Consider the following 11,164-nt stretch of genomic DNA (forward strand, 5'->3'; position numbering starts at 1 on the left):
CCTCTTTGTCCTCCTGCGGGACCTCTCGTTTCTGCTCAGGAGAGGAGAGCGTTCAAGACCCTCAGAGCTGAATAAGATTATTGATTAGAAACTTACAGAACGTAGCCGGATTTGCTAAACAAACGGTGAGAGAAAAGAGCATTTTTCTTAAACTAGCCATCCTAAGTCCTTTCCAAGACAAGGTAAGGTACAAAACGATGAAATAAAATAAACATATTGAAAGTAAAGAGAGAGGATGGTGATGGTGTTTATAAAAATTCCTTGAGTATAGGCATATAGAACTAAAATCCACCAAGTCATCAGTAGCACCCATTGGGTTAGCTAAAGAAAAAAATCATGTCAGAAGGGGAAACATTCTTTACAGAAAAAACGATGAAGATCTGCAGAAATCAGTTTGTGCTTTAAGAGTGAGCACCATATAAGAAGGTGCAGGCCATATCCCCAAGTGGAAGGTATTGCTCCTGTTTATGGAAGCAATACGTCTAAACTTGAATGTCAGCAAACTATGTGAATCAATTAGTGGCTGAATGAAGCAATTGAAATGCATCCAACTTCCTACCTGGTAAAGGTAATAATGTTTCATAATAATGAATGATAATAACCTATGATGGTATGTGAATGCTGGCTGAAAAACCAGTGTCAAAGGGAAGTTTTTTTTTTTTAAATAAATACATACATGCACACATATTCACATGCACACACACACACAAGGGTTTGTGCTATTCAATTACTTCAACAGGAAGTCCCTCCATGGAAAACGTAATGGGACCAAAGACCCATCCGTGTCCAAGGCAAATTAATGCTGACTCTGATGGGAGCTTTGGAGACAAAGGAACCATATCATGGAGTAATTGGCTAAAGCTGGCTATAGAGAAACTCTAGTCTAACTTATCTAGGGAAGAGGAAAGGAAACGTTACACTCTCTGAGTTTTTGTTAGTACATTTATAGAATATATTAAGAAAGTACAATTCTTATGCTAGCAAAATTTCAAAGGGATTTTGTAAATTCATGCAGAAAGAAACATCCCACCAGTCTATTGTGTGTCCTTGAACTTGCCAAGGGCTTTCTGAGATAGAGGAAATAGAAGAGACCATCGCTTCCCTCCAGTTTTCATCTAATTGGGTAGACAAAACAAATGCACGTTAAAGTCTAAGTTGTCTAGAACATTGGGTAAGTGAAGGAAGTTTGTGGGGTTTGATTACATGGGGACACAGAGCATCAGAGAGCAGAAGAGCATGTGCTCTGGGACTAGCCAGGAGAGTCCCATAAAGTAAGTGAATCTAAAGATATTACTTGGACTTGACATGTGCCAGCTCTGACCAGGATGCCCAAATAAATCATCACAAGGATACAGGCTGAGTATCTCCAGGGCTTATTACACTGTAGGGCTTACTACGTGCAAAGTACTTATTGTGTGTCATCCCACTTAATTCTCATACCACCACCAAAAGGTAGGCCCTAACACCAACCCTGTTTTTCAGATGGGGAAACTGAGGCACAGAGAGGCTAATCACCTTGCCCTAAGTGACAGAACTAGTAAGTGGCCTGCAACATGAACCACTACTCTCTACTAGCTAGACAGTAAATGCTAATAAATATTGAGCCTTCTGGTCAAGCAGAAAAACTATCACAAATTTTAGGTTTAATCTCAATACTTCTGCTAAAGTAACAACTGCTTTAAAACGTAGAAGTTTGGTTTGGAAATCTCATGGATATCATTGCATCACACAACATAGCTATTGTACGAAGGATTTTCAGTGAACTCCTATCACTCAGGATATTTGCTAATTAAGTGTTGAAGTCTTCTCTAAACATTCCATTCAGCTTATAATGTTGATTATAACAAGCAGAGTTTTGGCAAAATTTCATTCTTTCCCAAACCAGAACACCTGATTCTGCCTAGTTTTGTCAGCAGAGGTTAGGTTTAACACATACAGCCTGATTGCTTGAAGCAGACTTAGCCTTTGCCCCTTTTGAACCTGTAAGAGGTTCAGCTAAGATCCACAGATTGGAAGTCTTACCCAATGACATTTTGGAAGAAGCCGAGAAATGGTAAAATTTCACTGAGATTTCATTTGAGGTGATCCAGTAGTCCTTGCTGGAGACCACCTCCTCTACTAAAATCCAGCTTGAGAGAGTATAGGGATTAAATGACACTGAGATCCCAAGATTCCTGGCCCTTTCTGTGACATTAGGGGTGTATTAGATTGTTTTCTTATAGCCACTTACACATATGTTGGGGCATCGTTATTAAAGTCAATGTATTACGAATCACTTGGATTTTTCTTTTGGGTATGTATTGATGTAAAAGTATCCATCATGTAAAAACATATTAGCAATGAGATTTAAAGTATATAGCTCATAGATCAGAGAGGGTACTTATCCCAGATAAATTCTCACACAGGTGCACAAGGACACATTCTCAAGGATGGCTCTTGTAGTGCGGTGGTGCTGGGGAGCTGGGAGCAATATGGGTGAATATCACTGGGGGTGTGGATGGGGAAAATGGGAGAAGCACAGACTGGCAGCCTCTGCAGCAGTTAGGAGCACAGACAGGATGTACCCAAAGCAACAGGGATGGAGTGAAAAATTACCAACCAGAATGAGTCTAGAGTACAATACATTTACATAAAGTAAGAGTGCAGGCATAAAAACCAGTGAAACACATTTTTACAAGAATTCATATACACACAAGTAAATATTGTATAAACATCAAGTATATTAGGATGGTTGTCTGTGGTAGGGGGAAGACACTTGGACGAGAGTGCCTTGCATGGACTAATGAAGGCAATGTACTTGAACTGATGGATACAACAAACTCAGCTCTGCATCTGAGGTCCAAAAACTAGCAAAGAAAGACATTTAACCCAACAATGTCTTCATCTTGGGTGCTCAGCCCTGTGGCTCCTGAACCAGGTGTTTTAACAGTGAGGTTAATGATTGCCGGGGGGGTTTCTTAAGTTCCTTGGATGTGCTTGGATACTCCTTAGGCCAGAGGCTCTCAACCTTGGCTGCCCCTGAAAGACAGCTGGGACAAAGTAAAAAAATCCCACTGCTGCGCCCCACCCCGGAGATTCTGTTTAAGCAAACTGTGGTGAGCCCCAGGCATCAGTATTTTTCCAGAGCTCCCCAGGTGATTTTAATGGGCATCCAGGATCGAGAACCATTGCTTTAGGCTTTTGCATTTTTTTCTAGTTGCAAATGTTGTATTCTTTGGCATTTGAAAAGAGACCATGAAATCAGATTATTTTCCCCTTTACCAAACATAAATTCACTAATTAACAGAGAGCACAAAGGATAACATAATTCATTTATTCGTTTGATCATACAATTAAAACTTTCAGCTGGGCCTCTGTGTTTAGGGTGGGCACTGCATAATTCTAGGGGATACATTCACGGTGTAGCTTATGCAAATGGAGCCCCTTGGAGCTGATCAGAGCACAACCTGCTCTGTGTACTAGAAGCCTGTTCCAGTGCCCACTGCGTGCCATGTGCTGGGCTGCATCTTGGCTACGCTGGTGAACGAGCTGATGTCATCACTGCCCTAGTGGAACATCTATCCTGCAGGGAAGGCGGTCACACACGTGGTTTCCATGAAGTGTGGCTGTGCTACGGTTGGAGGGACGCTTCAGGAGTTCAGGTCAGGGCGCCTCACTCAGTCTAAGGGTCAGGGAGGGCTTGCCAGAAGAAATGGAATTTGAGCCCAAGGATAAGAATGTAGGGAGGTGTGGGAGAAGGATGATGCTGTTCACCCAGAAGAAACGTCCCAGAAAGGAAGGGAGATTCTACCATGCTCATAACATAACAAAGGAGCTGAAAGAAACTCAGAGGGAGTGAGTGTGATGGGCAGGGTTAAGAAATGGGAACTTCAAAGGAAGGCGAGGTCCAGTTACAAGGGGTGTTGTGGGCCAAGTTAAGAAGTCTGGACTTTATGACGTGGGCAACGGGGAATGAGCTCATCAAATACGAGACGCAGAGCATTCCGGCAACAAGTGGAGCTGAGGCTGCAGGGAGAATGAAGGACCAGTTATGGGACTACTGTGCCGATGGGGGTGAGTGATGGAGGAGGTTGGTTGGGACTAGTGGCCTCGGGATGAAGGGAACTGGACGTGTATGAAAGATGTCTGGGAAAGACAGAATACAGAGAGTGCCTGAGGGTGGGAAGGTGCTAGACAGAGTAGGTGCCACTCACTGAGGTTAGGCACAGAGGAGAGGGGTAGGGAAGATGATGACTCTGCTTTGAACATGTTGGTTTTGGGAGACTAGTCTTACAGGGACTAGTCTTCCTGGGAAGTAGGCTCTGAGACACACTTTGGTGAGCAGGATAATGTTTTTAGCTGTGCTTTTGAGGGCTACACCAACAGAGAAGAGGGGAAGAAGACAGGCACGGGCAGAGAGAAAAATTGAGATGCAGGGCCCGCCTAATGATGGCCATGGCTGTGGTAGATTATACTCTCCAAAGATGGCCACACCCACTTGTGTCCCATTCTATTACGGTGTGACATTGATGTTCCTCCGTGGAGAGGTGGGGTCTACACTCCACACTCTTGAACCTGGGTGGCCTTCTGTAACTGTTCAACCAGAATGATGCTTCATGACTTCTGAAGCTAGGTCAGAAATGGCAATACGGCTTCTTCCTGGCTTCTTCTCTTGGGATATGCATTTTAGGAGCCCTGAGTCAACAAGTAAGAAGTCTGGCTCCCCTGGTGCCTCCGTGCTGGAGAGAGCACATGGAGAGACCACATAGAGAAAGAGATGCCCAGGGAGACCAGTGGTTCCGACCCCCCAGAACTGTGAGTGTGCCCAGGCTACATGCCAGACACGTGCAAGAGGGAGTGAGCTTTGGAATGCATCCAGGTCCAACCTTCAAGCCACCCCAGCAGACACTGAGTGGAGCAGAGACGAACAACCTCCTTGCTCATTCCCCCACCCAGAGCCCGGCCCACACTGCAGATTCATGAGCAAAGTAAATGTCGTTGTTTTAAGCCATTACATTCTGGGGTGGTTTGTTACGCAGCAGTAGGTAAATGGCACGTCAGTTCACCCCTACCATTGTTAGAAGGGAGAAGAAAGACTAAGTATGTTAGATGTCAAACACGTAATGTCTGGGACATAGTAGGTGCTGAAGAAATGATATTTACAACCCTCCCCACCACTGGGAAGATATTTAAAGAGACCATGTTCAGCAAAATTGTGAAAAGAGATATTTTACATTCAGTACCTGCAGCTTCCCTCTTTCTGTTATTTTCCCCTCCTGTGGAAGTGTGGTATTTCATGTTTTTCTTATCAACATTAGTACTTAATTGGCATTAAATACCTCCAGGAAGAAGTGAGCAGAATGGGGGCAGAGAGGGCATTGTTTCAGGGTCTTCAAAGCTGCTCTTTGGGGCAACAATCTCAGAGAACATTGGTAGTCTACACTGTCACTCATAATGTCAACTCACTCTTGAATTTCTTACACATAAAAACAAAGGTTTTTAAAGCATTTTCTCCTCAGATATTCATTTATTAGAAGCAGCACAAAGATGCTTTCTTGTGATGGTAATCTGTGTCGCATCTTGCCGCCTCTTTTGTTTTTTAAAAAATTTTGGAACAACATTGACACAAAGCTGATTCATTTAGAAGCAAAGTTTACCAGGATGCACGGGGAGTGAGTGCGAAAGGCATTTTACAACCTGTCAGTCAGAGGAGTCACCAGTAACAACCCCTGCTGGGACAGCGTGTTCACATCGAGTATGGGATGTGACACTCTCCACGACGCCTGACACGTACTTGCAACACAGCCAAGGACATGGAGAGTCAGAGCAGCTTACCAGCTCACCCAAAGGCCCGGATTGTGGCTGGACCCAGGCCGCACGTTTCCCAAAGCCCAGTCCGCCACACCAAGCTGTCTCCACAAGAGGAAGAAGCCAGCATGGGGCCCAGATGCTGGGGGAGACCTGGGAAGGGTCAGCCCCGGGCTCCCGTCTTTCACCCCAACCCCTGCTCGCGCAGCAGCCCCCAGGCCCACACACACAGGCTTTGAGTCAGGGACCAGTGTCCAGGCTCAGAGGGAAAGTGGGAGAGAGCAGGGCAGCAGCTGAAGGGAGCATGGGCCTGGGAAAATGCAGTAGGGGCAAAGCCTGGGAGGAAACGCGGACAGGTTAGTACAGCTGCGGCAGTTTTGTCAGAAGTACGCAGTGCAGGTGAGAGAGAGAGAGACTTAGAGAGACTGAGTGTGTGTGTGTGTGTGTGTGTGTGTGTGTGTGTGTGTGAGAGAGAGAGAGAGAGTGAAAGCGTGTGTGTGTGTGAGGGAGAATGTGTGCATGTGAATGCATACATGTATGAGTGTTACGTGAGCTGGTGTGTGTTTTTGCACGTGGAGAGAAAGTATGTATAAGCCAGCATGTATTCATGGGTGTATGTGTCTGGGAGCATGTTTGTGAGTATGGATGTGAAACATGGGTTGTTTGTGAAATGTCTGAGAGTGTGTGTGTGTGACAACATGTGTGTGTGTGTGAGAGAGAGAGACAGAGACAGAGAGAGACAGAGAGAGAGAGGGAGAGAGATTTCTTGTATGAAGAGTCCACCTGAAGATGTTCAGAGATAAAGATGCTTTAGCTGCCCTGGGCTATACTCTGAGGCACACCCGCTCCTGCTGGGCTAGGACACTACAATTGTTATTAATTTTCATGAAGGGAAAATCTGAAGGAACACAGTCCCAGAGTTACCTGAGCCACTAATCCCCGGGAGTGAAATTCCTACACTCCAGCAGGTATCATTTAGAGCCTTTCTCAATTAGCAATCATAACACCTGAAGCTTTGAACGGTTGTTGTATGTTTATCTTTCTCTTCAAGTTCACTCTGCTGGCTCTCACAACCAGCCAAGTTCAAAGAACCTTCTGTCTGGCAGCCACGAAGACAGTGCCCCCAGCCCTCACCCCAAAGCAGCTCTAATCAGACAGAGACTGGAGCCGGTTCCCATGATCTCTGTGTGTGTTCTGTTGCTTTTTTATTTAATTGTGCTTTATGATGTGGCTGCTTGCAACAAGGATTTGTGGAGGCTTAACAATATTAAAAAACAGACATCCAAAAGAAATGCTTCAGAAACACACAACACGCAGATCGAAACTCAAGCCATAGGATGGGGAAGCTGTTCCAATGTGTGTGTTCCATGACTTAATTTTCACGTCTGGTAGAACTGAGCCATGAGAAGTGCAATACCGGGTAATGGTTAGGAATGTGTCTTTAGGAGTTACGCTGTCTGGATTTTAATTATTGTGCTGTTTGCTTAAATTCTCCAAGCCTCACTTTCCCCATCACTAAAAATGGGGACGACGGTGATACCTACCTCATAGGATCAAAAACAAAGTAAGGTCATGTACATAAAGTGCTTAACACAGTGCCTGGGACGCAACAAGCAATCCATTTAGTTGTGCTGTTGTCATTTTCACTGCCATTGTGGGATTTCACTCACACTCTCACTGCATCTCTTTTGGGTTGCATGCACAGATCGGGGGGGGGGGAATCTCCCCTTCTTTGGCCTGATGTGAAGAGCAGTGAAGTCCCGTCATCCATAGCTGAGAGTGGGCACCATGTATGGCCTGCTCTTGCGCACGGCAACGAGAGTCTTCAGGTTGCGTGGGAGACTGCATGACTCGGGAGTTCTTTAATTTTCTGTTATAGTTTTGGTTTTGTTTGCAAGCTCTGTTGGACATTTGCATGAGCTATTCGGTTTGTGGGCTCTAGGATCACCAGGTGTGGAGATGAACTGAGGTGAGGTGATGCCATGTGCTCAGCTCCAGGTCAGGCTGCACTGAGACTATGCCAGGGTCATGGCCCTGGAAGACCACGGGCCTCGTCAGGGCAGCCAACCTCAGAGAACGCTGCTGGCCTATTTGATGAACATAGCCGATAGCAGAAACACTTCCATGAGGGTTCTCCACTCAACCCAAGATACCTAGACACAGGATGAATCCATTTCTCATGTCTCCAGTGGGCAGGCGAGAGGGCTCTATGATCTCCTCAAATGTCATCAAACGCTCAAGAGAATCCCACCGAGCCCTCCCACCCATTCAAGAAACACGCCCTATCTCCCAGCTTCCCCTTGGCATTGCCTCAGTTTCCCAGGTTCCTGAGGCAAGCACCGGCTGGACAGGGATGTACTCGGGACTTACCCCAAGAGCCATCAACTTCATCCTGTGCAGTATTTATTTTCCAAGTGGGTGTCTGTCTCCCATTCTCTCCCTCCACCCAGCCAGGTGGGTTCAAAGGCTTCAGTGATTCATTATTTATTTCTGCATCTCCCTCCCCATCTCTCAGCCCAGGTCTACTTCGTGTCTGCCACTTAATAGGTGCTCTATAAATATTTGTTGAATTAGAGCGTGAGTATGAAAGCATGTGAACAAAGGAATAAAGCATTTCACAGAATGAGAAAAATATTAAGGCAGAAATAAACCCTGGAGGCTGTTCGGTTGACACCCACATATAACAACAGCCAAGGAGACAGAGGCTGCAGCTCCCTAAAAGGTGACGAGCCCCAGTGGCAGGACTGGAGTCCAGGTGTCCCACTGTTGCTGTGACCCTGTGCTACTTCTATTTTTCCTCTCAGTCTTCATCTATCTATCACTCTTCTCCAAGAGATACTCCGGGAGTCTCCCCAGGTGTCTGTCAGCTCCTCCTCTTGCTGAATCACTACTTCATTAACAACCAGGGTTCAACCTAGCCCAGCCTCATTACAAACCAAATCAATAAATATTGATTGAGTGCCTACTATGTCGACAGCCGGGTGAGAACGAGGGAAGGCAGGAAGCACAGAAGAGAGAAGCTATGTGCAGCTTATCTGCCTTGTTAACGGTCAGTCTGACACCCAGGTCACGTCCATAGAACAGTCCAAGAAGGCAGCAGGAATGCTTGTGGGCTTTCAGCTAGGATGGATAAGGGGGTGGGGGGAGGGTCTCTACTGGTTCCAGAGAAAGCCCCTTTCTCCCTCCGGCTAGAGGGAGAGGAGAATGTTGTGTAAATAATGAGTCCACACTACACCCTGTTCATGTACAAGAATTCCAAGAATGATTAAACCTGACTGTGGCTCCAGGATAAACAAAAATTTAACATTGCACCTGCCTAGTACATTTTGTCTCTGTCTCTGTTGCATGTGCGCTCACACACATACACACACGTGCATGCGTGAGCGCGCACGCTGTGCACATCTGCTACCTTGTAAATGGTTCACAAGGAAGGCAGTTTAGTCTGATGGAAAGGTAACACTGGGAGCAGGCAAAAGACTTGCCCACTGTCCCTGCTCAGCCACTCATTCACTGTGATTCTGCATCCATCAGTTAATCGCTCCAGACCTATACTTGTCCATGTATGAAAAGTGTATTACTAATATCGTTATTTATCTGCTTTACAGTGACGCTGTGATTACATAACCTCATAGACATAATCAATCCTTAGGAGCTGAACTACTGTATGATTCACACAGCTGAAGTATTCTTCAAAGCCAGCTATAGGATTCAATGATCCATAGAGGATCAAAAGGAAATAGAAGACCTGAACAATACTATAAACCAACTAGACATAATAGACATCTATATAGCACTCTAGTCAACAAGAGAATATACATCATCTCAAGTGCACACAGAACATTCTCCAGGATAAACCATATGCTAGGCCACTGCTATGAACTGAATTATGTCCACCCCCAAATTCATACGTTGAAGTTCTAACCCCCAGCACAACTATTTTGGAGTCAGGAAGTAATTAAGGTTAAATGAGGTCATAAAGGTAGGGCCCTGCTCTGATAGGATTAGTGTCTTTTTTTTTTTAATGACATATTCTAAACTGTGGTTACAGCCATATTTATGGCTAAGAAGATTACCCCTTCCCCTTTTCTTAAAAATATTTATTTATTTATTTGGTTGCACTGGGTCTTAGTTGCGGCACATGGGATCCTTAGTTGCGGCAGGTGGGCTCCTTAGTTGCAACTCACAGGCTCCTTAATTGCAGCTCACCAGCCCCTTAGTTGTGGCATGCAAACTCATAGTTGCAGCATGCATGTGGAATCTAGTTCCCTAACTAGGGATCAAACCCAGGCCCTGTGCATTGGGAGAGTGGAGTCTTAAGCACTGCACCACCAGGAAAGTCCCAGGATTAGTGTCTTTATAAGAAGTACCAGTGTCAAAGAGCATATTGCCTGTTTATTTCTAGAAGTTTTATGGTTTCAGGTATTACATTAAATCTTTAATCCATTTTGAATTTATTGCTGTATATGGTGTGACAAAATAGCTCAGTTTGATTCATGTGCATGTAGCTAGCTGTCCACTTTTCCCAGCACCATTTATTAAAGAGGCTGTCTTTTCTTCATTGTATATTCTTGCCTCCTTTGTAACAGATTAACTGCTCATATAAGTGTGGGTTCATTTCTGGGTTCCATTGATCTACATGTATGTTTTTGTGCCACTACCATACTGTTTTGATTACTGTAGCTTTGTAGTACAGTTTGAAATCAGGGAGCATGTTACCTCCAGCTTTCTTTTTCTTTCTCAGGATTGCTTTGGCTATTTGGGGGTCTTTCATGGTTCCATACAAATTTTAGAATTATTTCTTCTAGTTCTGTGAAAAATGGTATTGGTATTTTGATAGAGATTGACTCTGTAGACTGCCTTGGGTCGTATGGTCATTTTAACAATGTTAATTCTTCCAGTCCATGAACACGGTATATTTTTCCATCTGTTGGTGTTGTCTTCAATTTCTTTCATCAGTGTCTTATAGTTTTCAGTGTACAGGCCTTTAACCTGCTTAGTTAGGTGTATTCCTAGGTTTTCTATTCTTTTTGATGTGATTGTAAATGGGATTGTTTTCTTAATTTCTCTTTCTGATAGCTCATTGTTAGTGTATAGAAATGCAACAGGTTTCTGTATATTAATTTTGTGTCCTGCAACTTTATCAAATTCATTGATGAATTCTAACAGTTTTTTGGGTGGTATCTTTAGGATTTTCTATGTATAGTATCATGTCATCTGCAAACAGTGACAGTTTCACCTCTCCCTTTCCAATCTGGATTCTTTTTATTTCTTTTTCTCATCTGATTGCTATGGTTAGGACTTCCAATACTATGTTGAATAAAAGTGGTGAAAGTGGGCATCCTTGTCTTGTTCCTGATCATAGAGGAAATGCTTTCAG

This window comes from Leucopleurus acutus (genome assembly GCF_964270905.1).
Source record: "Leucopleurus acutus genome assembly, chromosome: 17".
Lineage (NCBI taxonomy): Eukaryota > Metazoa > Chordata > Mammalia > Artiodactyla > Delphinidae > Leucopleurus > Leucopleurus acutus.